The 25,305-nt window shown below is 54.0% G+C and overlaps 1 long non-coding RNA gene across 9 annotated transcripts in view; it reads left to right on the top strand.

Moving 5' to 3' along the window:
* The window catches only part of LOC134932231 (uncharacterized), a 197,285-nt gene that overhangs the window by 50,669 nt on the left and 121,311 nt on the right, over window positions 1-25,305 (top strand). The window lies entirely within an intron of this gene.

Raw genomic sequence — 25,305 nt, 5'->3', positions numbered from 1 at the left:
GAAAAAAAAAGCAGGCTCCTGCAGGCAACTGTAAAGTCTGAGGTACTGACGGTGACTGGTATTAGGTGCTAGCTGCCACATACTGTACTGGTGCTGGCAAGAGTCTCTGACCTGTACTGACTGACTGACAGTCTACCATTGGCTGGAATGGGAGCAGATTATGACTGGTTCTATGTACAGCTATGGCCAGTACTGATAAGGGGTGGTTCTGGCTAGGGAGGCCAATCCCGGGATCGGCGGGATCCCGGGATTTGGGCCCAAAAATGCCGGGATTTGAATCCCGGGATTCACGGGATTAGAGTGCGCATGCGCAGTTTTGCCGGACAGCGCTGAGCACTATAGCTCAGCGCTGCCCGGCTGTCAGCGAGGGAGTTACATCAGCTATGGACACACACATACTGACCACGCTTGCGGCATTTCAAACGTAGCGCCGGCCGCCAGCCAATCAGAGCTTGCAGACCGGCAGCCAATCAGGGAAGCAGCAGCAGCCGCGGCCCCTGATTGGCTGCCGGACTGCCAGTTCTGACTGGCTGGCGGCCAGCGCTACGTTTGAAATGCTGCCAGCGCGGTCAGTGTGTGTGTGTCCATGGCTGGTGTCCGCGGTCCGGCTAAGTAGTAAGTGTTTATCTTCGCTACCTACACCCACACTCTCTGCTCCTGACATCCTTCCTCTGCTCGCTACACCCTCTGGCACCTTCCCTTCCTGTACCTTACATGCTCACTACACACCCACCCTCCCACTGCTCCCTACGCCCACTCTCCCGCTGCTCCCTACACCCACCCTCCCGCTGCTCCATACACCCACTCTCCCTCTGCTCCCTACACCCACCCTCCCTTCCTGTTCCTTACATGCTCCCTAAACCCACCCTCCCTTGCTCCCTACATCCACCCTGCCTTGCTGCCCTCCACATATACTTTCCCTGCTCCCTACACTGATCCCTACTGCAATCCCAGGATTCCCGGGATTGAGCATTTTTCAATCCCGAATCCTGGGATTGAAAAAATGCCCCGGGATTGGCCTCCCTAGTTCTGGCTGAGGTTCATTACATAGGAATAATCTTCTAGTTACACTTTGAACCTTATACTGTTATGTATTGGCCACTTTATTTTGTATCGTCTGTTGTTACTGTATATGCTACTGTGTGTTGCATCCTGTATTGTTACGTTCCACTGTGTGTTGCATCTTGCCATTTAACCAATTACTCCTAGACGGAGGTGACAACCTTTGGTTGCAGTTTAATAAATCTTTAGTCACTTTACACATGTGTGGCAACTTTTTGGGGATTCCTTGGGGTTCTCTGTCCTTCTGCCTGAAGTTATAAGTGAGGTCCAGATGAAGCTGATACAGGTGTTGTAGGAGGAACAGGTACGACCGACACTAGCACCACAGCTTGACTACTCAGATACCGTGTTATTATAACATATACATTTAAGTGACAAAAACCCATTTAACAAACCTATAATGTATAATGTTCCCCCTAAATACATTAAAAAAACACATTACAAAAAATGAAATACCAATTTCAAATAACATTACTTACTTTACAAAGACACACACAAGTTTTGGGGTGTTAACAGTTTACTGGAGACATTTTCCAAACTATTTTCAGCAACAAAAAATAAACAATACACATAAACCAAAACAAAAATTACTGAAAGGAGGATGTGTCTCTGCCCATCCCAGTGCCCATAGATGACCCCCATGTACATGCACTACGCTTCGGGGGTGTGAGCAGGGCAAGCAACAGAAATCTCGGGGGCCCTGACAGTGATATCGCTGAGGCTTCCTCATTATATATATATATATATATATATATATATATATATATATATATATAAACAAGGATGATGTCCGGCACTCCAATACCTTAATGATCAACTCGTCTGGGTGCCCTTCCTGAGGTAATATGAAATGGGATGGGATGGATGGCACTCCAGCATGTGAATAAATGATCAGGAAACCAGGTAGGTAGCCAACGTTTCGGAGCAGTGCTCCTTTATCAAGACTTTAAAACATACTGACATACATAACATATATATACCTAACTGTATACTCACCACGTGTGCACAGGGAAGCCGCCGTCGCCGTCTGCTCCGGAATCCATGTGACGTCATAGGCAGCCGCCGGCGCCCAGGATCCGTCACAGAGGCTGAGGGTGGGGGGAGTGACCATCACCATGGTAACTAGTAATAACACACTGCGGAAAGAGACAGCAATGATACAGCCGCGCTTACAGCCCTGGATCCTAGGATATGACACTACAGTCTAATCATATGGCACACTGTGCAATCTATGCGACTGAAAGAACAAATGGGTGTATGGAAAAGCTTCTATATTAATCATATATTATTATTATTATTATTATTATCATTTATTTATATGGCGCCACAAGGGTTCCACAGCGCCCAATTACAGAGTACATATGCACATAATCAAAACAGTGACTTACAGTTGAAATCAATTTTGGACAAGTACAGGGTAACTAAGCATAACTACACCAGTAAATGACAGAGATAAGTTCCAGGTGGCCCAAAAACTGTGATTTGGGCAGTTGAGAATTATTAAAGTAAGAAAAGGGTGAGCACATGAGGGAAGAGGGCCCTACTCGTGAGAGCTTACATTCTAGGGGGAGGGGTAGACAGACAGGGGTGACACAGATGGGGTACATAGAGAGCATGGAACAGAGGGTTATATATTATACTAGGTGATTCATCGCGCCCTACGGGCGCTCTTCACACCGTCGTTAGGGGCTACGCCCCGTTAACCTCTGCACGCCTTTGAACATACGCAGGGCGGTAAATAACAGAATCAGAAACGCAGGGCAGTATAGAGGGCATACAGAAATGGGTTCTGGTTGAGATAAGATAGAGAGGCGTAGGGGGAGAGAAAGGGAATGTACAGAAACGCTGTGCGATCGGTAAAGGATAGGGAGAGGCAGGGTGGTAGGGAGAGGATAAAGAGAGGGAAGGTGTTAGACAGAAAATACCGTTGCAAGGGGCTACGATCCATTATCCCCTGCACGGGCTTCAGCTGTGCTATAATTGTTATTATATGGAGTATTACCTGTTTGTTTTTTATGGCAGTGGGTAAATATTGTAAGGGGGGAGGGCGTGCGATTGTCAAGGGGGCGTAGGCCTTTGTGAGGGCGTGCAGAGTGGCCGCAGGGCACAATGAATAACATAGTGTAGAGTGTAGTATATATTGCTAGGGTCTGCATTATGAAGTACCAGATGAGTAACAGCAATGCACTGTAGATAAGATACGAAGGTGCTGTGGCCACAGGTAGCAGAGCCGCTTATACACACAATGGCCACAGGTAGCAGAGCAGCTTATACACACAGTGGCCACAGGTAGCAGAGCCGCTTATACACACAATACCCACAGGGGGCAGAGGCGCTTATACACACAGTGCCCACAGATAGCAGAGCTGCTTATACACACAATACCCACAGGTAGCAGAACCGCTTATACACACAATACCCACAGGTAGCAGAACCGCTTATACACACAAAACCCACAGGGGGCAGAGGCGCTTATACACACAGTGCCCACAGATAGCAGAGCCGCTTATACACACAATACCCACAGGTAGCAGAACCGCTTATACACACAATACCCACAGGTAGCAGAACCGCTTATACACACAATACCCAGAGGGGGCAGAGGCGCTTATACACACAGTGCCCACAGGTAGCAGAGCCGCTTATACACACAATACCCACAGGGGGCAGAGGCGCTTATACACACAGTGCCCACAGGTAGCAGAGGGGCTTATACACACAGTGCCCACAGGTAGCAGAGGCGCTTATACACACAATACCCACAGGTAGCAGAGCCGCTTATACACACAATGGCCACAGGTAGCAGAGCCGCTTATACACACAATACCCACAGGTAGCAGAGGCGCTTATACACACAGTGGCCACAGGTAGCAGAGCCGCTTATACACACAATGCCCACAGGTAGCAGAACCGCTTATACACACAATACCCACAGGTAGCAGAACCGCTTATACACACAATACCCACAGGTAGCAGAGCCGCTTGTACACACATTACCCACAGGTAGCAGAACCGCTTATACACACAATACCCACAGGGGCAGAGGCGCTTATACACACAGTGCCCACAGGTAGCAGAGGGGCTTATACACACAATGGGCACAGGTAGCAGAGCCACATGTACACACATTACCCACAGGTAGCAGAACCGCTTATACACACAATACCCACAGGGGGCAGAGACGCTTATACACACAGTGCCCACAGCTAGCTGAGCCGCTTATACTCACAATACCCCCAGGTAGCAGAGGCGCTTATACACAGTGCCCACAGGTAGCAGAGGTGCTTATACACACAATGGGCACAGGTAGCAGAGCCACGTGTACACACAATACCCACAGGTAGCAAAGCCGCTTATACACACAGTGACCACAGGTAGCAGAGCCGCTTATACACACAGTGTGCACAGGTAGCAGCGCCACTTATACACAATGGGCACAGGTAGCAGTGTTGCTTATACACATAATGGCCACAGTATTAGTGTTTCTAATTAATCCAATGTCCATTGGTAGCAACTATACTCACAAAAGTTTGGGGGGTTTGGAAAGGGGGTGGGTTCAGTGAGGTTCCTATCCATGGGAATCACTTGTAGCGGCTGTGGATGGTGATTCGAGGTGCTACGTGTGGTGGAGGGTTGGGTGTGGGAGGGGGTCCAGAGGTGTTGTGGGTGGCGGAGGGGTGGGTGCAGGGGCACGGATGGCGTAAAGGGTGCAGAGGTCCTGTGGGTGGGGGAGGGGGAGGTGTAGAGGGGGCGCGGATGGGGAGTGTAGTTGTTGTTGGTGGGGGAGGGGTGGGTGCGGGGGGACTGTGGATGAAGGAGGGGGTATGGAGGTGATGTGTGTGTGGGAGGGGCGATGTAGGGGTGTGCGTTTGGAGGTGCAGGGGGGGTGAGCTTAGGTGATGGGTTTCAGAAGTGCTGTGGGTGGGGGAGGTGTGGGATGGCACGGATGGGGGATGTAGATGTTGTGGATGGGGGAGGGGTGGATGCGGGGGAGCTGTGGATGGGGGAGGGAGTCCGGAGGTGGTTCGGGTGGTGGTCCAGAGGTGTTGCGGGTGGGGGAGGGGCAGGTGTGGGAGGTCCGCAGATGTGAAGGGTGCCTGTAGATAATGCGGGCGGGTAGGTGCTGTGGTTGTGGGAGTGGCAGGGGTGTTGTGGGTGGGGTACGTGATCTGGATGGGGTAGGTGATGTGGATGTGCGGTAGCTAGGGGAGGGGCGGGTGCGGGGATGGCACGGATGGGGGAGGGGGTCCGTGGGCGCTGTGGATGAGTGAGTGGTGGGTGTGGGGTTACGGCGGTTGTGGTGGGCCAGGTGTGCTGCTGCAGTGGGTGGGGGAGGGTGCCGGTGCAGGGATACCGCAGTTGGGGTAGGGCGGTTGGTGCAGCTGTGGCGGGTAGGGGAGGGGCAGGGGAGGGGGTGCGGCGGTGGGGAAGGGGCGGGTGTGAGGATGCTGCGGGTGAGGTGTGGATGGGGTCTGTAGATGCTGGTGGTGGAGGGGCAGGTGCAGGAGGCTGTGGATGAAGGAGAGGGTCTGGAGGTGCTGTGTGTGGGGGAGGGGCGATGTAGGGGGAGGTGGGGTTGCAGAGGGGGAGGTTGGGTGATGGTTTGTAGAAGTGCTGGGGGAGGTGTCTGTAGATGATGGGGTTGGGGGAGGTGCTGTGGGTGGGGGAGTGGTGGCTGTGGGGGTGTGGTAGTGGCCCGGATGTGCCACGGGCAGGGGAGAGGCGGGGATGGGGCGGATGGGGGAGGGGACCAGAGGGCGCTGTGGGTGGGAGAGGGGCTGGTGCGGGGTTAACGCAGTTGGGGAGGGCCGGCTGTGGTGGTGTTGCGGGTGGTGGAGGGGCAGGTGCGTGGGTGTTGGGGAGGGGCGGGTGCAGGGGTGCTGTGGGTGGGGGCCATTTGGCGGGGTGGTGCGGTTGGGTGGGAGGTGTGTGTGAGGGTGCCACGGTTGCGGGGGCGGGTGGTGATGCAGGAAGGGGAGGGGTGTGGGGTGCGGCAGCAGGGGTCCTGTGCGTAGGGGAGGGGCGGGGTGCCATGGGTGGAGGGTTGGGAGCAGGGGTGATATGGGTGTGGGAGGGGTTGTGGGAGAAGCTGGTGTGGGAGTGCCGTGGGTGGGGGAGGGGGGGCTGCGGGTGGGAATGTGGTGCCATGGGTGTGGGGACAGGTGCGGGGGGCAGGGACGGGTGCAGTAGTGCTGCATTTGGGGTGTGGGAAGCGGCTGCGGGGGGTTTCCAAGGGCTGGCGCGGGTGGGGGAAGGGGTGCGGGAGCAGGGGTGTTGCGGATGGGGGAGCGGCGGATGCAGGAGGGGCAGATGCGGTGGTGGTGCGGGTGGGGTGGAGGGGTGTAGCGGGGGAGAGGTGGGTATAGGGGTGGAGTGGCGGGGGTGCCGCGGGTGGGGGAGGGGGCAGTTTGCCGGGGTGGTGCGGTTGGGGGTGGGTGGGTGTGAGGGTGCTATGGTTGCAGGGGCGGGTGGGGGGGTGCTGCAGGTAGGGGAGGGGTGGGGGCGCGGGAGCAGGGGCGCTGTGCGTAGTGAAGGGTCGGGGTGCCATGGGTGGGGAGTTGGGAGCAGGGGTGATGTGGGTTTGGGAGGGTTGGGGGGGCTGTGGGAGAAGCTGGTGTGGGAGTGCCGTGGGTAGGGGAGGGGGGGGTGGGGTTTCTGGGCGTGGGGGCGTTGTGCCATGGGTGGTGGACAGGTGTGGGGGGGACAGTGGCGGGTGCAGTGGTGGTGCGGATGGGGGGTGGAAGGCGGCTGCGGGGGTTCCGAGGGTTGGGGGTGTGGCGTGGGTGGGGGTGCAGGGGTGGGTGCGGGAGGGGCAGATGCGGTGGTGGTGCGGGTGGAGTGGAGGATGCAGGGGTGTAGCGGGGGGAGAGGTGGGTATGGGGGTGGAGTGGGGGGTGTCACGGGTGGGGGAGGGGGAGGTTTGCCGGTGTGGTGCATTTGGGGGAGGGGGGGGTTTGAGGGTGCCACGGTTGCAGGGGTAGGTGCTACAGGTAGGGGAGGGGTGGGGGTGCCATGGGTGGGGGGTTGGGAGCAGGGGTGATGTGGGTGTGGGAGGGCTGTGGGAGAAGCTGGTGTGGGAGTGCCGTGGATGGGGGAGGGGGGGTGCTGGGGGTGGAGGGACAGGTGCGGAGGGGGGGCAGGGGCTGGAGCAGTGGTGGTGCAGTTGGGTGGTGGGAGGCAGCTGCTGGGGTTCCGAGGGTTCGGGCGGTGGTGCGGGTAGGGGAGGGGTGGGTGCAGGAGGCGTGGGGTGCAGGATGGGGCAGTTGCGGTGGTGGTGCGGGTTGGGTGAAGGGTGCAGTAGGGGGGAGAGGTGGGTATGGGGGAGGGGCAGGGTTGCATCGGGTGGGGGAGGGGCGGGGGGTGCTGCAGGTGTGGGAGCTACGGGTGGGGGCGAGTGCCGCGGGTGGGAGCGGATGTGGGGGATGCGTTGGGTGCCGCAGGGGGGGCCAGCGGGTGTTGGTGCTGTGGGTGGGGGAGGGGGCAGAGTGCCATGGGTGGTGCGGGTTTTGGTGCTGCGGGTGGGGGAGGGGGTGGAGTGCCACGGGTGGTGGGTGGATGCAGTGGGTGTCGCGGGTAGGTGGCGCGGGTGTTGGTGCTGCGGGTGGGAGTGCCGCGGGTGGGGGGCGAATGCGGTTGGTTGCCTCGGGTGTTGGTGCTACGGGTGGGGGAGGGGGCGGGAGTTCCGCGGGTGGGTGGCGCGGGTGTTTGTGCTCTGAGTGGGGGAGGGGACGGGAGTGCCGCGGGTGGTGGGTGGATGCGGCGGGTGTTTGTGCTACGGGTGGGGGCGGGAGCAGTCGCGCCGCAACGTGGGTGCGGGGGGTGCGGCCCGCACCCGGGTGTTACCCTCTGAGGGGTGACACCAAAGTGCCGACTCCTGTCACAGTCCAGAAGCCAGCACTGCAGATTCAGCAGTGTCTGGGTGAAGGCCGTATGCCGCGACCCATAATGTGCTGAAAACGGGGGTCGGGACGCGAAGCCACGCCCCTTCCGCGAAGCCACGCCCCTTTTCACCCGCGACCGCGGGTAAGTGACGGGTTGATGCCGCGGGTGGGGGGCAGATGCGGGTGGTTGCCGCGGGTGGGAGGGGGGGCGAGTTGTGCCGAAAACGGGGGTCGGGACGCGAAGTCACGCCCCCTTCCGCGAAGCCACGCCCCCCTTTTCATCCGCGACCGCGGGTAAGTGACGGGTGGATACCGCGGGTGGGGGGCAGATGCGGGTGGTTGCCGTGGGTGGAAGGGGGGGCGAGTTGTGCCGAAAACGGGGTCGGGACGTGAAGCCACGCCCCCTTTTCACCCGCGACCGCGGGTAAGTGACGGGTGGATGCCGCGGGTGGGAGAGGGAGCGAGAGCAGCTGCCAGTGCTCAGCATGTCCCCCTGAACTCTGCAGCTAGTCTGTGAGGCGGGTAGTGTGAGTTCCGCTCACAGTCAGCGGCTGCGGTGTCACCAGAGAGAGTGTACGGGGAGAAGGGAGACAGGGGACTGGGCGGAGATGGGGAGGGGACTGGGCGGAGAGAGGGAGGGGACTGTTCCTGGCCAGATCTGTGCCTGTGTCTCAGCCCAGCGTTACGGGCACAGAGTCACAGACTTGGGCAAATATATAGGAAATACAATATTAATATGATAAAAAACATGATGTCCATAGGATCTAATAAGGGCTGTAACAAAAATACATTACCATGAAGCACATCAAAGAGCAACGAGTCTCATACATGACCAATGCTGTATAAGCTGTCTGAAACAAATGTATATAGTGCAAGACACTGGTCGGGGTGATCTGTCACTAAAAGAAAAACTAAGGTGAACAGTGTCGCCCACATAAGCTGCACCTAACTAGTGTCATTCAAGTAATCTTAATAAACATGCTGAATAAACTGAGATGAAGAAAGCAGGAATACATTATAGAAAGCAATTGAGTGCTAATGATTCATTGAGTCCGAATGGTTGGACCGTTTGTAGCAGATGTATCCACCTTGCTTCTCGCTGAAGTAGAATACGACCCCTGTTCCCACCTCGTGGACAGGGGGGTACCCAATCTATGATGCGGTACCTAATGGAGGATAAGTTGTGGTGTAAATCCCTAAAATGTCGAGCAACTGGCTGATCACATTCTTTGCCTTCGAGGGCTGCACGTATACTGGACCTGTGTTGGGTCATGCGTTCCTTCATTTGCCTTGTGGTCTTGCCCACATAAAGTAGACTACAAGGGCATTTAATATAATAGACCACGAATCTCGTGGTACATGTAACTGGGTGTTGTATCTTGAATACTTTGCCCGATCTCGGATGTGAGAAACTGTTGCCAGTCTCCAAGAAACTGCAGGTGGTGCAGCCCAAACAACGGTAGTTGCCACCCTTCATGCTTAGGAAATGAGTGGCTGTAGAAGTAGTATGCTGGCTAATGTCATTATGGACCACCACATCTTTGATGTTTCTACCACGAAAAAAAGATGGTAGCATAGTGGTGTTATGTAATGCTGGTAAACTGCGATCTTGTGACACGATGGGCCATATGCTTTTAGCAGATTTCATCAGCGCACTACTGGAGGTGGTGTATTGTTGAGTCCATACTATGCGGTCTTGACGTGCCGTGGGATTACTCTTGTGTAAAGCCAGTTCTCTAGAAATTGAAAGGGCCTTTTGCTTGGCTGCTTTCAATGCTCGAGGATGGTAACCGCGTGCCAGAAATTTGATGAGCATCTTATCTATTTGGTCAATAGTGTCCGTAGGATCACTGCATATGCGGACAATTCTCATAAACTGTGAGAATGGGAGGCCCTTTATTAAAGAAGGTGGATGATGACTGGCTGCATGTAATACCGTGTTACGGTCGGTGGGTTTGACATACATGGAGGTGTGTAAGGTGCAGTCCTCTTTTTGTGTTACTGTGACATCTAAATAATGGATACACTCATAGCTGTTGTCGAAGGTGAATTTGATGGGACTGTCTTGGTTGTTGATGTCCTTTATCATGGCAAGGAATGCTTCTTGTGTCCCGTTCCAGAAGAGACAAATATCGTCTATATACCTAGTATACCCAGTAATGTGCTGACATCTGGTATCCTCCGCAAAAAAGAAATCCTTTTCCACTCCGAACATATAGATATTCGCGAAGCTTGGTGCTACGCAAGAACCCATAGCAGAGCCTGAGCGTTGGATGAAGAACTTCCCATCAAAGATAAAATAATTATGCGTCAGTGTGAGCCGTAAGAGTTGAATGAAGAATTCTACATCAGGCCCAGTATACAACGGATGGTCATTGATGTACCTTTTGACCATCTCTATGCCGTGTTCTTGTGGGATTGATGTGTATAAGCTCACGACATCGATGGTGCACATGAGCTGTTTCGCTGGTAAGGGTGAGCGTTGTTGTAGCCACAAGATAAATGGGGTGGTAGTCATGTGACCGCCGGTCGGCTGACCGACAGTCACATGACCTCCTCCGTGAGCCCGACGGCTCACTATCCCGATGGTCGGCATGCCGACCAACAGGGACTATTTCCACTCGTAGGTGTCCACGACACCCATAGAGTGGGAATAGAACCCGTGGCGACCGCAGGTCGCCACCGAGCCCGCAGCGTGGCGAGCGCAGCGAGCCCGCAAGGGGCTTGCTGCACTCGCCCCTCCCCGCCGGGATCCCGGCGTCGGTATGCTGCCGGGATCCCGGCGTCGGTAAGGTGACCGGCGGTCAGGAGACCGCCGGTCACCCGTACTACACCCGATGAATGTAGTGGTATCCTTGAGGAAAGAAGCTTCTTGGTTAATTAGAGGCTGTAAAAAATGGTCTAAATACCTGGAGATGTTGTAAAAAAAAAGACTCCCTCGCCGCAATGATGGGGCGGCCGGGGGGTTTGTCAGGATTTTTGTGGAGTTTGGGTATAGTGTAAACTACTGGTATTTTGGGCCAGTCCACTGTAAGAGCATCTTTGGTTTTAGAATCAATGAAATGCATGTCCATGCCATGAAGCAGAATCTCATCAACCTCTTTTTTGAAAGTTTGAGTGGGATCTGAGGCAAGCTGTTCGTAGACTCGAGTGACGGACAATTGCTGGTATATTTCATTAGTATAATCGTCCAGATTTTGTATAACAATGCCCCCGCCCTTATCTGCAGGGCGGATGACTATGTCACGATATGACCCTAGATTTTTGAGGGCGTCTCTTTCAGAGAGGGTTAGGTTATAGTCAGCCTTATTTTTGTGTAGGCACTGTTGTTCCATAACATTCTCCATATGTCCCGTAAAGCTTTTGATGTTACAATTAAAGGACTGTGGTATAAACATTGATGGTTTGTATATTGGTGTGGTGGTCGTAGAGGTAGCCGTCTTGCCGAAGTGTTCTCTAAGCTTAAGTCGTCGGTCAAATTTAAAGAGGTCCACTTTATTTTGAAAGCCGTCTGGTTTTAGTGTGGGAACAAAGGATAAACCTTTGTGTAATACCCTCATTTCTTCAGTGGTAAAGGTGCGAGATGACAAATTGAAGATTATCTCTTCTGGTTGTACTTGGGCTTTGCTTTGGCGCGCCCACTACCCCCCACGCCTGGTGGGGGCTCCTTTGTTAAATCTAGGGTGGTGCGTGTGGCCACCCCTAAAGGGGGCTTCTGACTGCTAGAGTGTGCCCCTCGCTCTGCTCCTTCTGTTTCACTGGAGGATGCTGCCCCACTAGAATGGTCTGTCTCAAGTGGGAATCGGCGATTTCTGCGAAACTTCGGTCTCTGTTCTCGGTTAGGTCCCCGGTTGTATGCCCAACTGTATACTTTGAACTCTGCGCAATCGCGTACAACCGTGGCAAGCTTTGATTTTTTAAAGTTCACCAAATCAACACGATATTTATCCACTTGAGCAGTCAGCTTGCTTAGCCAATCCTGCGTGGTATCGGCTTTGATTGTGTTTAAATGAGTCTCCTCAAATGTTTTAATTTTCTCAGTGGCTATATCCAATTCCCTCCTAGATTCCTCTATGACTAATAAAATCAAATCATACGAGCAGTGTCGAGCACTTGTTAAGGACTGCTGCCCAACGACGGCAGAAATCTGCATTATATCTGCTGATGGTGGGTATGTTTCTTATACGAAATCCCCGTGGGATGCGCTTGTCCCGGTAATAGTCCGACAATGAAACTCCGTGAAGAGAGAAATCTATCTCACGCTTTTTAAGTCGTAATAACTGTGCCACCAGTTGTTCAATCGGTTCGTGCCTGCAGATTCCAATAGTTTGGCTTTAAATAAAATGTTCTCTACCTCTGTGTCAGTGAGAGACAGCTGCTCACCTGATGGCAATTGCTGGTTGCTGAATCCAGCTGTTTCTTCCGTAGTTGACATAACAGCATGTGAAGATAGTGTAAAAACAATCACTGTGACAACCACTAGTGAATAGACAGTCTGATAAATATAAACAATCCGTGTGGGTGCCTTGACTGCAAAGTGGACAATCCTAGGGGAGGTTGCACCACTGAGAACATAAACAAGGATGATGTCCGGCACTCCAATACCTTAATGATCAACTCGTCTGGGTGCCCTTCCTGAGGTAATATGAAATGGGGTGGGATGGATGGCACTCCAGCATGTGAATAAATGATCAGGAAACCAGGTAGGTAGCCAACGTTTCGGAGCAGTGCTCCTTTATCAAGACTTTAAAACATACTGACATACATAACATATCCGCAGTGTGTTATTACTAGTTACCATGGTGATGGTCACTCCCCCCGCCCTCAGCCTCTGTGACGGATCCTGGGCGCCGGCGGCTGCCTATGACGTCACATGGATTCCGGAGCAGACGGCGGCTTCCCTGTGCACACGTGGTGAGTATACAGTTAGGTATATATATGTTATGTATGTCAGTGCCATGTGCAAAATAAGCCTGTATAAAGTGGTAATTTTTCACGGCAGTGTTTTTTTTTTTTTTTGCTTTGCACTTCTTAGTAAATTACCGAGATTCATAGTTAAACAGCCGCGTTTTGACCGATGGTGTATTCATTCGTAATTTTTTTGTTGGACTTCCAAAAAATTACGAATGCCCTCATCACTGCCGTGATTATTGCTTAGTAAATTACCGAGATGACACTTTGATGAAAAAACGGCATCTCGGTCAAAATCGGGACCTTAGTAAATATACCCCCATGTGTCTGCATCCCTTTACCCTTCATATCATATCTACCATGTGAACGTTTTACCATCAACTCCCAGTCTTCCCATTTGCCCCTCATAAATCACTTTTCTTCTGTCTTGCACCAGCTGCTTTCTCCCTATTCATACGTGTATTCCTCTTCTGCATACTGTTGAACCCCCCCATACAGATTTCCTTCTCCCCGAACTCCCTTCTCCCCGTACACTCTCTCTGGTGACACCGCAGCCGCTGACTGTGAGCGGAACTCACACTACCCGCCTCACAGACTAGCGGCTGCTGCAGAGTTCAGGGGGACATGCTGAGCACTGGCAGCTGCTCTCACTCCCTCTCCCACCCGCGGCATCCACCCGTCACTTACCCGCGGTAGCGGGTGAAAAGGGGGCGTGGCTTCGCGGAAGGGGGCGTGGCTTCACGACCCGACCCCCGTTTTCGGCACAACTCGCCCCCCTTCCCACCCACGGCAACCACCCGCATCTGCCCCCAACCCGCGGTATCCACCCGTCACTTACCCGCGGTCGCGGGTGAAAAGGGGGCGTGGCTTCGCGGAAGGGGGCGTGACTTCGCGTCCCGACCCCCGTTTTCGGCACAACTCGCCCCCCCTCCCACCCGCGGCAACCACCCGCATCTGCCCCCCACCCGCGGCATCCACCCGTCACTTACCCGCGGCCGCGGGTGAAAAGGGGGCGTGGCTTCGTTGAAGGGGCGTGGCTTCGCGTCCCGACCCCCGTTTTCAGCACATTGTGGGTCGCGGCATACGGCCTTCACCCGGACACTGCTGAATCTGCAGTGCTGGCTTTTGGACTGTGACAGGAGTCAGCACTTTGGTGTCACCCCTCAGAGGGTAACACCCGGGTGCGGGCCGCACCCCCCGCACCCACGTTGTGGCGCGACTGCTCCCGCCCCCACCCGTAGCACAAACACCCGCCGCATCCACCCACCACCCGCGGCACTCCCGTCCCCTCCCTTACCCAGAGCACAAACACCCGCGCCACCCACCCGAGGAACTCCCGCCCCCTCCCCCACCCGTAGCACCAACACCCGAGGCAACCAACCGCATTCGCCCCCCACCCGCGGCACTCCCACCCGCAGCACCAACACCCGCAGCACCAACACCCGCGCCACCTACCCGCGACACCCACCGCATCCACCCACCACCCGTGGCACTCACCGCAACACCCGGGTGCGGGCCGCACCCCCCGCACCCACGTTGTGGCGCGACTGCTCCCGCCCCCACCCGTAGCACAAACACCCGCCGCATCCACCCACCACCCGCGGCACTCCCGTCCCCTCCCCCACTCAGAGCACAAACACCCGCGCCACCCACCCGCGGAACTCCCGCCCCCTCCCCCACCCGTAGCACCAACACCCGAGGCAACCAACCGCATTCGCCCCCCACCCGCGGCACTCCCACCCGCAGCACCAACACCCGCGCCACCTACCCGCGACACCCACTGCATCCACCCACCACCCGTGGCACTCCACCCCCTCCCCCACCCGCAGCACCAACACCCGCACCACCCGTGGCACTCTGCCCCCTCCCCCACCCACAGCACCAACACCCGCTGGCCCCCCCTGCGGCACCCAACGCATCCCCCACATCCGCTCCCACCCGCGGCACTCGCCCCCACCCGTAGCTCCCACACCTGCAGCACCCCCCGCCCCTCCCCCACCCGCTGCAACCCTGCCCCTCCCCCATACCCACCTCTCCCCCCTGCTGCACCCTTCACCCAACCCGCACCACCACCGCAACTGCCCCATCCTGCACCCACGCCTCCTGCACCCACCCCTCCCCCACCCGCACCACCGCCCCAACCCTCGGAACCCCAGCAGCTGCCTCCCACCACCCAACTGCACCACCACTGCTCCAGCCCCTGCCCCCCTCCGCACCTGTCCCTCCACCCCCAGCACCCCCCCTCCCCCATCCACGGCACTCCCACACCAGCTTCTCCCACAGCCCTCCCACACCCACATCACCCCTGCTCCCAACCCCCCACCCATGGCACCCCCGCCCCTCTCCTACGCACAGCACCCCTGCTCCCGCACCCCCACCCCTCCCCTACCTGTAGCACCTGCCCCTGCAACCGTGGCACCCTCAAAACCCCCCCCCAATGCACCACACTGGCAAACCGCCCCCTCCCCCACCCGTGACACCCCCCACTCCACCCCCATACCCACCTCTCCCCCCGCTACACCCCTGCATCCTCCACTCCACCCGCACCACCACCGCATCTGCCCCTCCTGCACCCACCCCTGCACCCCCACCCACGCCACACGCCCAACCCTCGGAACCCCCGCAGCCGCCTTCCACCCCCCATCCGCACCACCACTGCACCCGCCACTGCCCCCCCCACACCTGTCCACCACCCATGGCACAACGCCCCCACGCCCAGAACACCCCCCCCCCCTTCCCCTACCCACGGCACTCCCACACCAGCTTCTCCCACAGCCCCCCCAACCCTCCCAAACCCACATCACCCCTGCTCCCAACTCCCCACCCATGGCACCCCGACCCTTCACTACGCACAGCGCCCCTGCTCCCGCGCCCCCACCCCTCCCCTACCTGCAGCACCCCCCCACCAGCCCCTGCAACCATAGCACCCTCACACCCACCCACCCCCAACCGCACCACCCCGGCAAACTGCCCCCTCCCCCACCCGCGGCACCCCCGCCACTCCACCACTCCACCCCTATACCCACCTCTCCCCCGCTACACCCCTCCACCCCACCCGCACCACCACCGCATCTGCCCCTCCTGCATCCGCCGCTCCGCCATCCGCAACACCCCTGCTCCCGCACCCCTTCCCCCACCCGCGCCAACCCTTGGAAACCCCCGCAGCCGCTTCCCACACCCCAAACGCAGCACTACTGCACCCGTCCCTGCCCCCCCGCACCTGTCCCCACACCCATGGCACCACACTCCCACCCGCAGCCCCCCCTCCCCCACCCACGGCACTCCCACACCAGTTTCTCCCACAACCCCTCCCACACCCATATCACCCCTGCTCCCAACCCTCCACCCATGGCACCCCGCCCCTCCCCTACGCACAGGACCCCTGCTCCCGCACCCCACACCCCTCCCCTTCCTGCAGCACCACCCGCCCCCGCAACCGTGGCACCCTCACACCCACCTCCCACCCAACCGCACCACCCCGCCAAATGGCCCCCACCCACAGCACCCCTGCACCCGCCCCTCCCCAACACCCACGCACCTGCCCCTCCACCACCCGCAACACCACCACAGCCGGCCCTCCCCAACTGCGTTAACCCCGCACCAGCCCCTCTCCCACCCACAGCGCCCTCTGGTCCCCTCCCCCATCCGCCCCATCCCCGCCTCTCCCCTGCCCGGTGGCACATCCGGACCACCACCACACCCCCACAGCCACCACTCCCCCACCCACAGCACCTCCCCCAACCCCATCATCTACAGACACCTCCCCCACCCCCAGCACTTCTACAAACCATCACCCAACCTCCCCCTCTGCAACCCCACCTCCCCCTACATCGCCCCTCCCCCACACACAGCACCTCCAGACCCCCTCCTTCATCCACAGCCTCCTGCACCTGCCCCTCCACCACCAGCATCTACAGACCCCATCCACACCCCCTCCCGCCCCCCCCCCCCCACCCGCAGCATCCTCACACCCGCCCCTTCCCCATCGCCGCACCCCCTCCCCTGCCCCTCCCCTACCCGCCACAGCTGCACCAACCGCCCTACCCCAACTGCGGCATCCCTGCACCGGCACCCTCCCCCACCCACTGCAGCAGCACACCTGGCCCACCACAACCGCCGTAACCCCACACCCACCACTCACTCATCCATAGCGCCCACGGACCCCCTCCCCCATCCGTGCCATCCCCGCACCCACCCCTCCCCTAGCTACCGCACATCCACATCACCTACCCCATCCAGATCACGTACCCCACCCACAACACCCCCGCCACTCCCACAACCACAGCACCTACCCGCCCGCATTATCTACAGGCACCCTTCACATCTGCGGACCTCCCACACCTGCCCCTCCCCCACCCGCAACACCTCTGGACCACCACCCGAACCACCTCCGGACTCCCTCCCCCATCCACAGCTCCCCCGCATCCACCCCTCCCCCATCCACAACATCTACATCCCCCATCCGTGCCATCCCACACCTCCCCCACCCGCAGCTCTTCTGAAACCCATCACCTAAGCTCACCCCCCCTGCACCTCCAAACGCACACCCCTACATCGCCCCTCCCACACACAGATCACCTCCATACCCCCTCCTTCATCCACAGTCCCCCCGCACCCACCCCTCCCCCACCAACAGCAACTACACTCCCCATCCGCGCCCCCTCTACACCTCCCCCTCCCCCACCCACAGGACCTCTGCACCCTTTATGCCATCCGTGCCCCTGCACCCACCCCTCCGCCACCCACAACACCTCTGGACCCCCTCCCACACCCAACCCTCCACCACACGTAGCACCTCGAATCACCATCCACAGCCGCTACAAGTGATTCCCACGGATAGGAACCTCACTGAACCCACCCCCTTTCCAAACCCCCCAAACTTTTGTGAGTATAGTTGCTACCAATGGACATTGGATTAATTAGAAACACTAATACTGTGGCCATTATGTGTATAAGCAACACTGCTACCTGTGCCCATTGTGTATAAGTGGCGCTGCTACCTGTGCACACTGTGTGTATAAGCGGCTCTGCTACCTGTGGTCACTGTGTGTATAAGCGGCTTTGCTACCTGTGGGTATTGTGTGTATACGCCGCTCTGCTACCTGTGGGTATTGTGTGTACACGTGGCTCTGCTACCTGTGCCCATTGTGTGTATAAGCACCTCTGCTACCTGTGGGCACTGTGTATAAGCGCCTCTGCTACCTGGGGGTATTGTGTGTATAAGCGGCTCAGCTAGCTGTGGGCACTGTGTGTATAAGCGTCTCTGCCCCCTGTGGGTATTGTGTGTGTATAAGCGGTTCTGCTACCTGTGGGTAATGTGTGTACATGTGGCTCTGCTACCTGTGCCCATTGTGTGTATAAGCCCCTCTGCTACTTGTGGGCACTGTGTGTATAAGCGCCTCTGCCCCTGTGGGTATTGTGTGTATAAGCGGTTCTGCTACCTGTGGGTAATGTGTGTACAAGCGGCTCTGCTACCTGTGGGTATTGTGTGTATAAGCGGTTCTGCTACCTGTGGGTATTGTGTGTATAAGCGGTTCTGCTACCTGTGGCCACTGTGTGTATAAGCGCCTCTGCTACCTGTGGGTATTGTGTGTATAAGCGGCTCTGCTACCTGTGGCCATTGTGTGTATAAGCGGCTCTGCTACCTGTGGGTATTGTGTGTATAAGCGCCCCTGCTACCTGTGGGCACTGTGTGTATAAGCCCCTCTGCTACCTGTGGGCACTGTGTGTATAAGCGCCTCTGCCCCCTGTGGGTATTGTGTGTATAAGCGGCTCTGCTACCTGTGGGCACTGTGTGTATAAGCGCCTCTGCCCCCTGTGGGTATTGTGTGTATAAGCGGTTCTGCTACCTGTGGGTATTGTGTGTATAAGCGGTTCTGCTACCTGTGGGTATTGTGTGTATAAGCGGCTCTGCTATCTGTGGGCACTGTGTGTATAAGCGCCTCTGCCCCCTGTGGGTATTGTGTGTATAAGCGGTTCTGCTACCTGTGGGTATTGTGTGTATAAGCGGTTCTGCTACCTGTGGGTATTGTGTGTATAAGCAGCTCTGCTATCTGTGGGCACTGTGTGTATAAGCGCCTCTGCCCCCTGTGGGTATTGTGTGTATAAGCGGCTCTGCTACCTGTGGCCACTGTGTGTATAAGCTGCTCTGCTACCTGTGGCCATTGTGTGTATAAGCGGCTCTGCTACCTGTGGCCACAGCACCTTCGTATCTTATCTACAGTGCATTGCTGTTACTCATCTGGTACTTCATAATGCAGACCCTAGCAATATATACTACACTCTACACTATGTTATTCATTGTGCCCTGCGGCCACTCTGCACGCCCTCACAAAGGCCTACGCCCCCTTGACAATCGCACGCCCTCCCCCCTTACAATATTTACCCACTGCCATAAAAAAAAACAGGTAATACTCCATATAATAACAATTATAGCACAGCTGAAGCCCGTGCAGGGGATAATGGATCGTAGCCCCTTTCAACGGTATTTTCTGTCTAACACCTTCCCTCTCTTTATCCTCTCCCTACCACCCTGCCTCTCCCTATCCTTTACCGATCGCACAGCGTTTCTGTACATTCCCTTTCTCTCCCCCTACGCCTCTCTATCTTATCTCAACCAGAACCCATTTCTGTATGCCCTCTATACTGCCCTGCGTTTCTGATTCTGTTATTTACCGCCCTGCGTATGTTCAAAGGCGTGCAGAGGTTAACGGGGCGTAGCCCCTAACGACGGTGTGAAGAGCGCCCGTAGGGCGCGATGAATCACCTAGTTACTTATACTTATGGACGACGAGTGACGACACAGAGGTAGGTACAGCCGTGGCCTACCGTACTGCTGCTTATATAATATACTGTATAACGGACCTGGTGGACACTGTCAGCAGACTGCTAAACTAGTGTGAAGAAAGAAAAAAAAAACACCACAGGTATACAATGTAGATGGGTGGATAGTATACTATTATTACTTATACTTATGGACGACGAGTGACGACACAGAGGTAGGTACAGCCGTGGCCTACCGTACTGCTGCTTATATAATATACTGTAAAACGGACCTGGTGGACACTGTCAGCAGACTGCTAAACTAGTATGAAGAAAGAAAAAAAAAACACCTCAGGTATACAATGTAGATGGGTGGATAGTATACTATTATTACTTGTACTTATGGACGACGAGAGACGACACAGAGGTAGGTACAGCCGTGGCCTACCGTACTGCTGCTTATATATATATATAATATACTGTTTAACGGACCTGGTGGACACTGTCAGCAGACTGCTAAACTAGTATGAAGAAAGAAAAAAAAAACACCACAGGTATACAATGTAGATGGATGGATAGTATAGTATTATATTACTTATGGACGACGAGTGCACTGACGACACAGAGGTAGGTACAGCCGTGGCCTACCGTACTGCTGCTTATATATATATATATAATATACTGTATAACGGACCTGGTGGACACTGTCAGCAGACTGCTAAACTAGTATGAAGAAAGAAAAAAAAAACACCACAGGTATACAATGTAGATGGATGGATATTATAGTATTATATTACTTATGGATGACGAGTGCACTGACGACACAGAGGTAGGTACAGCCGTGGCCTACCGTACTGCTGCTTATATATATATATATAATATACTGTATAACGGACCTGGTGGACACTGTCAGCAGACTGCTAAACTAGTATGAAGAAAGAAAAAAAAAACACCACAGGTATACAATGTAGATGGATGGATAGTATAGTATTATATTACTTATGGACGACGAGTGCACTGACGACACAGAGGTAGGTACAGCCGTGGCCTACCGTACTGCTGCTTATATAATATACTATATAACGGACCTGGTGGACACTGTCAGCAGACTGCTAAACTAGTATGAAGAAAGAAAAAAAAACACCACAGGTATACAATGTAGATGGATGGATAGTATAGTATTATATTACTTATGGACGACGAGTGCACTGACGACACAGAGGTAGGTACAGCCGTGGCCTACCGTACTGCTGCTTATATAATATACTGTATAACGGACCTGGTGGACACTGTCAGCAGACTGCTAAACTAGTATGAAGAAAGAAAAAAAAACACCACAGGTATACAATGTAGATGGATGGATAGTATAGTATTATATTACTTATGGACGACGAGTGCACTGACGACACAGAGGTAGGTACAGCCGTGGCCTACCGTACTGCTGCTTATATATATATATATAATATACTGTATAACGCACCTGGTGGACACTGTCAGCAGACTGCTAAACTAGTATGAAGAAAGAAAAAAAAAACACCACAGGTATACAATGTAGATGGATGGATATTATAGTATTATATTACTTATGGACGACGAGTGCACTGACGACACAGAGGTAGGTACAGCCGTGGCCTACCGTACTGCTGCTTATATATATAATATACTGTATAACGGACCTGGTGGACACTATCAGCAGACTGCTAAACTAGTATGAAGAAAGAAAAAAAAATCACCACAGGTATACAATGTAGATGGATGGATAGTATAGTATTATATTACTTATGGACGACGAGTGCACTGACGACACAGAGGTAGGTACAGCCGTGGCCTACCGTACTGCTGCTTATATAATATACTGTATAACGGACCTGGTGGACACTGTCAGCAGACTGCTAAACTAGTATGAAGAAAGAAAAAAAAAAACACCACAGGTATACAATGTAGATGGATGGATAGTATAGTATTATATTACTTATGGACGACGAGTGCACTGACGACACAGAGGTAGGTACAGCCGTGGCCTACCGTACTGCTGCTTATATAATATACTATATAACGGACCTGGTGGACACTGTCAGCAGACTGCTAAACTAGTATGAAGAAAGAAAAAAAAACACCACAGGTATACAATGTAGATGGATGGATAGTATAGTATTATATTACTTATGGACGACGAGTGCACTGACGACACAGAGGTAGGTACAGCCGTGGCCTACCGTACTGCTGCTTATATAATATACTGTATAACGGACCTGGTGGACACTGTCAGCAGACTGCTAAACTAGTATGAAGAAAGAAAAAAAAACACCACAGGTATACAATGTAGATGGATGGATAGTATAGTATTATATTACTTATGGACGACGAGTGCACTGACGACACAGAGGTAGGTACAGCCGTGGCCTACCGTACTGCTGCTTATATATATATATATAATATACTGTATAACGCACCTGGTGGACACTGTCAGCAGACTGCTAAACTAGTATGAAGAAAGAAAAAAAAAACACCACAGGTATACAATGTAGATGGATGGATATTATAGTATTATATTACTTATGGACGACGAGTGCACTGACGACACAGAGGTAGGTACAGCCGTGGCCTACCGTACTGCTGCTTATATATATAATATACTGTATAACGGACCTGGTGGACACTATCAGCAGACTGCTAAACTAGTATGAAGAAAGAAAAAAAAATCACCACAGGTATACAATGTAGATGGATGGATAGTATAGTATTATATTACTTATGGACGACGAGTGCACTGACGACACAGAGGTAGGTACAGCCGTGGCCTACCGTACTGCTGCTTATATAATATACTGTATAACGGACCTGGTGGACACTGTCAGCAGACTGCTAAACTAGTATGAAGAAAGAAAAAAAAAAACACCACAGGTATACAATGTAGATGGATGGATAGTATAGTATTATATTACTTATGGACGACGAGTGCACTGACGACACAGAGGTAGGTACAGCCGTGGCCTACCGTACTGCTGCTTATATAATATACTGTATAACGGACCTGGTGGACACTGTCAGCAGACTGCTAAACAAACTAGTATGAAGAAAAAAAAATACACAGGAGTGTTTTTCAGGCAGACAAACGTATACTGGACTGGTGGTCACTGTCAGCAAAACTGTGCACTGTACTCCTGCTATAACTGCTCCCCAGTCCCCACAATTAGGCAGTGTGAGCAGTGCACTCAGCACAGATATATCATGCAGCAGTGCAGCACACTGAGTGAGCACAGATATGGTGGTCGGAGCGTTTTTTTCAGGCAGAGAAACAAAGGATTAAACTCACTGGTGGTATAATCAAAACCCTGCACTGTACTCCCTAACAGCTGCTCCCCGTCCCCAATCCTCCCCACAATTATAACAATGTCACTCTTAGTCTTTTCTATTACGGAGAGGACGCCAGCCACGTCCTCTCCCTATCAATCTCAATGCACGTGTGAAAATGGCGGCGACACGCGGCTCCTTATGTAGAATCCGAGTCTCGCGAGAATCCGACAGCGGGATGATGACGTTCGGGCGCACTCGGGTTAACCGAGCAAGGCGGGAGGATCCGAGTCGCTCGGACCCGTGTAAAAAAAAGGTGAAGTTCGGGCGGGTTCGGATTACGAGGAACCGAACCCGCTCATCACTACTTTAAACCTAGGATCGAGCACGGTGGCCAAAATGTAGTGCTCTGATTTCAACAGATTGACCACCCATGAATCCTGGTTAAGCGAATGAAGGGCTCCATCCACAAGTCCCACATGCCTAGCGGAATCGCTCAGTTTTAGCTCCTCCTTCAATCTCTCCAGCTGCTTCTGCAAAAGCCTGATGAGGGGAATGACCTGACTAAAGCATATAGAGGGTTGGATTCCACCTCGTTACCACCTCTTGCTTCAGCTGATGGCGGGGCAGGTTTAGGAGTGTTTGCTGGTGCTCCAGTCTTCGGCACGCGGTGGCTGAATGCCGAAAGTGGCCGGCAATTCTTCGGGACACCGACAGCATCTCTTGCACGCCCCTGTCGTTTTTAAAAAAATTCTGCACCACCAAATTCAATGTATGTGCAAAACATGGGATGTGCTGGAATTTGCCCACATGTAATGCACACACAATATTGGTGGCGTTGTCCAATGTCACAAATCCCCAGGAGAATCCAATTGGGGTAAGCCAATCTGCGATGATGTTCCTCCGTTTCCGTAAGAGGTTGTCAGCTGTGTGCCTCTTATGGAAAGCGGTGATACAAAGCGTAGCCTGCCTAGGAACGTGTTGGCGTTTGCGAGATGCTGCTACTGGTGCTGCCGCTGCTGTTCTTGGTGCGGGAGGCAATACATCTACCCAGTGGGCTGTCATAGTCATATAGTCCTGAGTCTGCCCTGCTCCACTTGTCCACATGTCCGTGGTTAAGTGGACATTGGGTACAACTGCATTTTTTAGGACACTGGTGAGTCTTTTTCTGACGTCTGTGTACATTCTCGGTATCGCCTGCCTAGAGAAGTGGAACCTAGATGGTATTTGGTACCGGGGACACACTACCTCAAGAAATTCTCTAAGTCCCTGTGAACTAACGCCGGATACCAGATGCACGTCTAACACCAACACAGCTGCCAAGGCCTGAGTTATCCGCTTTGCAACAGGATGACTGCTGTGATATTTCAGCTTCCTCGCAAAGGACTGTTGGACAGTCAATTGCTTACTGGAAGTAGTACAAGTGGTCTTCCGACTTCCCCTCTGGGATGATGATCGACTCCCAGCAGCAACAACAGCAGCGCCAGCAGCAGTAGACGTTACACACAAGGATCCATCGGAGGAATCCCAGTCAGGAGAGGACTCGTCAGACTTGACAGTGACATGGCCTGCAGGACTATTGGCTTTCCTGTCTAAGGAGGAAATTGACACTGAGGGAGTTGGTGGTGTGAGTACAAGAGGAAGGGATCTAGTTGTCAGTGGACTGCTTCCGCTGTCACCCAAAGTTTTTGAACTTGTCAATGACTTCTGATGAATGCGCTCCAGGTGACGTATAATGGAGGATGTTCCTAGGTGGTTAACGTCCTTACCCCTACTTATTACAGCTTGACAAAGGCAACACACGGCTTGACACCAGTTGTCCGCATTTCTGTTTAAATAATTCCACACCGAAGAGGTGATTTTTTTTTTGGTATTTTGACCAGGCATGTCAATGGCCTTATTCATCCCACGGACAACAGGTGTCTCCCTGGGTGCCTGACTTAAACAAACCACCTCACCATCAGAATCCTCCTTGTCAATTTCCTCCTCAGCACCAGCAACACCCATATTCTCATCCTGGTGTACTTCAACAGTGACATCTTCAATTTGACTATCAGGAACTGGACTGTGGGTGCTCCTTCCAGCACTTGCAGGGGGTGTGCAAATGGTGGAAGGAGCCACCTCTTCCCTTCCAGTGTTGGGAAGGTCAGGCATCGCAACCGACACAATTGGACTCTCCTTTGGGATATGTGATTTAGAAGAACGCACAGACCTTTGCTGTGTTTTTGCCAGCTTAACTCTTTTCATTTTTCTAGCGGGAGGATGAGTGCTTTCATCCTCATGTGAAGCTGAACCACTAGCCATGAATGCAGGCCAGGGCCTCAGCCGTTCCTTGCCACTCCGTGTCGTAAATGGTACATTGGCAAGTTTACGCTTCTCCTCAGACGCTTTTAAT

This window comes from Pseudophryne corroboree, chromosome 6 (assembly GCF_028390025.1).
Source record: "Pseudophryne corroboree isolate aPseCor3 chromosome 6, aPseCor3.hap2, whole genome shotgun sequence".
NCBI lineage: Eukaryota > Metazoa > Chordata > Amphibia > Anura > Myobatrachidae > Pseudophryne > Pseudophryne corroboree.
This window is presented reverse-complemented; position numbering and strand designations above follow the sequence as displayed.